At 43.0% G+C, this 4,870-nt stretch overlaps 1 non-coding gene across 1 annotated transcript; it reads left to right on the top strand.

Annotated features, from left to right (window-relative positions):
• Positions 1 to 2,360: 2,360 nt before the first annotated feature.
• On the top strand, positions 2,361 to 2,492 carry LOC113458092. The gene has a single exon (XR_003378531.1). It is a non-coding gene; the product is annotated as a small nucleolar RNA SNORA33 (small nucleolar RNA).
• The last annotated feature ends 2,378 nt before the right edge of the window (positions 2,493 to 4,870 follow it).

Genomic DNA, 4,870 nt, shown 5'->3' with positions numbered 1-4,870 from the left:
CTTTCCCCAGATAATTCTAGGTCATGTTAACAGTTGAAGCAAACCAGGATAGCACCTATGCTTTTTATTATTCCCAAGGGCTTAGTCCTGTGATTTATTCACAGCAAGTTTCAATAAATATTTACTTATTAAAGAGTTTGGGAGAGATAAGGACACCTATGATTACCTTGAGTCATCCTTACCAATGGCCAGGTGAGTACAGTAATGATGGGGAAAGGGGATCGTTGAGGAAGATAGGGAGTGGGAAAACCTCTGCCTTGACTCTAACCACATCTTACTATTATTTATTTATTTATTGCCTTCTTCATCTTAGGACCTCCTCTCATTCCCTCTTCATAATGGTCCTTTGATGTAGCTATTAATATTCTATTAAAAGGTGAAGACTTGGAGGTGCAGAGAGTAAGGAGGCTTGCTGAAAGCGTAGAAGTCTTCCTGATGCCAGCTTTTGAAACCAGCTTCTGCTCATTGTAAGAAAATCACTCACGCAAACATCTAGCATGGGCCAGGAAAAGGAACAGAAAAAGTTGCAGCCCAATTCTGAACAAAACCCACTGAAGGCTAAAGCTGCAAACTGGACCTCAGCCTGCAGACGTGTCTCACTTTTTTTTTTTTTTTTTGATGGATGGATGGACATGATCTGGGTTTGACATAGACTATCCCATCCGTAAAGTAGCTCCTGTCTTCCCAAGCGATCTTTCAGGGTAGTACTGCTTCTTTTGAAATGCAAATAGCTCTTCCTAGGGAGCAGAAAATTTCAAGACACCAGTCTTTGATATTTATGCAAAGAGGCTTAATAGCTGGGCTAAATTTATGCAGTAAGGGGCTAGACTGATTTCTTTCAAAGGGAAGCTCCAGCCAGAAAGAATGCAGAGTTCAGGACCTGTGAGGGCAAGAAGGGATAGAAACAAGGGGCCCTGGAAAGGTAGAGGGCGCGCTACAGTAGGTTAGAACAGTCCAGCAATGATGAGCGCTGTTTCTAGACTCCTGCCACACATGCTAATTTGGGAAGTACAACTCCTAAACTTCATATTCCAAGGTGGGGTGACATGATTCTTCTTATCATGCCAGATAAATATTTGCAGAAATGTTCCAGGTTTCCTGCTTGAGAAATTAGGAGCCATATTAGCATGGTGGGGAAGGCACATTCCTGTCATTTGGAGGTTCCCTAGAGATGGGTTTCAGGGTTGCAGATACCCTGATTTCATGTAGGAGTGAAGATGTCTCTTTCTTCCATTCTGTATTTAGTCATATGAGCATAAAGCTTCATTGTCTTTTAGCCCAATGCTATGCAGGCCTGTTTTAAGTGGAAAAAAGCAGTTGCAGCTCTTTCCCTTCTGCTTTCTTCATCCGGCCTATGACTTCCCAATGATGAGGGCATAGGGCAGACATTGAGTGTCTAGCTTCATGCTGGATGTACACTCATTTCACTCTGTAGACCCAAGTAGAGTTTCGCTTAAGTCCTGGCCAAGAAGTCTCTTGGGTGTCTGCTGACAACAGATTCTCAGAGACTCTATAACTGGCCAGACATGTTTAGATATGCTCGAGTCTCAACAAAAGTGACCAACCCATGACTCTTGCTATACTGAGAATCAAGATGAAGGAAGAATTTCAAGAACAGGAAGAAGTCTTCCCTTTTTCGAATGCCAGCGGAGGATTCCTTATAAAGAATCGAGCTTCTGAACACATTTCTACATGGGGGCATTTCCCACCTGACTTATGCTGGAAGTGGAGCCTGAGAAAGCTAGATGTGCAGAGAGCATGCGCTCAGAGCAAAGGCAGCAAGAGGAGTGCAGGGATAAACTGAGCTTAGCTTGATCCCACGGGGAGACTGAAAGCAAGAAATACACTCCTTAAAGGCAAGAGGGGCAAGCTGTTGTCTTCTGGGTCAGTCTTGGGTTGTTGACTCCCCTGAAGGTGTGGGAGATGATGGAACCAAATACAGCAGGTCTATACAGTGGTGGGTGCAAAAATCAAAATAAGTTCATTCAGGAAGCACAAAAGAGGAGAAAGATTTATTACCTGCAGTAGGTAAGGAGGGCATGGGCGTTATGTCCAAACAATGACTTGCCCAAACAAAGGAAGCATGGGGAGGGGATTTCATTTGGAAGTGTGTGTGGTGTGTGTGTGTGTGTGTGCATGGGCATGTCCCTTCCTCCCCACTTGGTGTGTGTGTGTGTGTGTGTGTGTGTGTGTGTGTGTGTGTGTATTAGGGTCTGGCACATTGTTGAGTATGCTCAGTAGGAGTGCATTTCTGAGCATTTCCAGTTTGAGCTCATGGTTTCAAAGGAAAAGATGGGGGAAACCTTATTAGACTTAGTGCTGAGTCTTGGAGAGCTTTCCAACCTAGAAAAGTTAAAATGGAGCCAGTCAGTAAATCTGCTTATCTCAATGTGCTTCTGCAGAAACTTAGAAAAGGCGGGCAATAGTGATGCCATGTTACAAGCTGTAAAGGACAGCTGAAATCTTTAAGATCCCTGAAAATGGCTGCAGCATTATAATGCTGGGAAGCACTCACGACTGAAATAATTGTAGCGAAAAAACCTTAATATTGAATAAATAACTTGCATCTAATTTAAAGAAGAAAAGCTAAATTGACTAGGTAGTAATGCCTTCATTTGTGCTGAGAGTCTGAAAAGATTTTCCTGCTTTTGCTCAAGTCCTTTTTTCTATGCTGCCCACCTCCTTGTGCCCCTCTTCATCAACAGAAGTGCATATTCATTCCCTTTTTTACACATGGTTATTAAACACAAGCTGCAAAGGAAGCACCGAGGATACATGAGAACTCAAATCAGGGTCTGGGTTCGATTTCCATACTGGTCAAGACCCTTTTAAAAGACTTTCAAGTAGTATCTGACTTGTGCTTAAGATGGGATGGGTCCAGGGCAGCCGTGGAAACAAGGTCATACTAGAGGTCAGGTTTGGAGGTTTCTCCTGACTGTTCTGGTCCCTGGATGGTCCTGATTGTCTCTGGAAGATTCTCTCAGCTTTATTCTGAGTACTCCCCACTTGACACTAAGCACGCTTTCTGGGTTGAACACTCTTCCCTTTGACCAGCCTCCTCCTCTGTTCTACTACTCTGTTTGCTTTTGTTCCAGTGATATCTCTCTCTCTCTCTCTCTCTCTCTCTCTCTCTCTCTCTCTCTCTCTCTCTCTACTTATTTATCATATATACAGTGTTTGATCTGCAGGCCAGAAGAGGGCGCCAGATCTCATTACAGATGATTGCGAGCCACCATGTGGGTACTGGAAATTGAACTCAGAACCTCTGGAAGAGCTGCCAGTACTATTAATTTCTAAGTCATCTCTCCCACTACCTGCATTTACTGTCTCCATGGTCTTGTATTCTGGCCTTACTTTACTATGTCAAAATGTCTAATGACCATCTTTACTAATGCACACATTCTCTTGGTTATAAATAATTGTTCTAAGTCTTTGCACTCTTCTCTTTATGAATTAATTTCACATAATTGGCCATTTTCCTTATGCATGCTCGGCAAGTGCTCTTCCTCTGAATGCTATTCCTCTTCAATCATTTTCATGACATGTTTTTTTTTTTCCTCTTAGACTTGAAAAATTACATCACCTTTTTATTCTACAGGACAACTTATTACTTTCTGTGAGTTAAAGTCCCTCTCCTCTTGTCTAATACTTGCCACCCCTTGAGGACTAATAGGCTCTTGTCATTAAAATATTATGATATCTTTAAGTATTGCTGTTGCTAAAGGTAAGTCACTCACCTGAGCTACCTGCCAAGTGCAGGTGCATTCCCTGAAAGAGCAATGCAACTTGAGAGAGTCACAGAACCGATTGACATGACTAGAAATCCATTTGACAGGTTCTGAAAGACATCAGATTTCCATTCTTTCCCCCGAGCCCACTTCCTCACAGAAGAAACCCAACTCTTGTTGAAGAGTTTGTGAAGTTTGTTTTGTAATAATGAAGGCCAGGCATTTGTCAAAATTCTATAGCCAACCTGAGCTCTGAACAAGTAAGGGGGCTGTGTTTAAAAACACCGATGTTATGGCCTGGGGTAGCCAGTCAGTATATTGCTTGTTTTGTAAGCATGACGACCTGCATTCAGTCTCTGGTACCACACACAAACAAAAGCCAGGCATTGGTAGCATATGCTTGTAGTCCTAGCACTGGGGAGAGAGACACACACATGGATCACTGGGGTCACTGGCTAGTCAGGCTAGCTTTCTTGGAGAGTTTCAGATTAGAGAGACCCTACCTCAAAAGCAAAGTATTCAATGACTGATAATAACACCCAAGGTTGATTTCTGACGTCCACATGCATGCACACACATGCATATGCACATACAAAAATGTTCACGTGCAGGCATACCGCTGATGTTCCTTCTGAATTCAATTTTAGGTTTAGTTGAGCAATTTCTAATGAAAGACTAGGGAGCTGAGTATGCCTGCCTTGACATATATCAGTACTTGTCCATCATTATCATTATCATATTTGGCTCTATTTATACTTCATCCTCTTTCTTGTTGAGGCAAGGTCTCTGGCCAAGGATGGTCCCAAGTTCAATATAGAGTCAAGGGTGACACTGCACTTCTGATCCTCCTCATGACTCTACCTCCGAAGTGCTGGGATTACAGATTTGCAGCAGTCGACGGGTTTCTGTGGTCTGGGGTCTAACCTAGAGCTTCATCGTGGTAGGCGAGGACCCTGCCAAACAAGTTGCGCCCTCATCCCCTTCTCGCTTCATCTTTAGCATGTCTCTCCCATAAAGGATTGTGACTTTTTGTACCTCACTGGAAAGAGTGTATTTCTGTCATCATGTTAAACTTGACTATGGGAACTTGATTTAATAGCTCCAAAGTAGACAAGAGTGTGATCAATCACAGGGCTTAACAT

The sequence above is a fragment of the Microtus ochrogaster genome, unplaced genomic scaffold (genome assembly GCF_000317375.1).
Source record: "Microtus ochrogaster isolate Prairie Vole_2 unplaced genomic scaffold, MicOch1.0 UNK2, whole genome shotgun sequence".
NCBI classification, from domain to species: domain Eukaryota; kingdom Metazoa; phylum Chordata; class Mammalia; order Rodentia; family Cricetidae; genus Microtus; species Microtus ochrogaster.
This window is presented reverse-complemented; position numbering and strand designations above follow the sequence as displayed.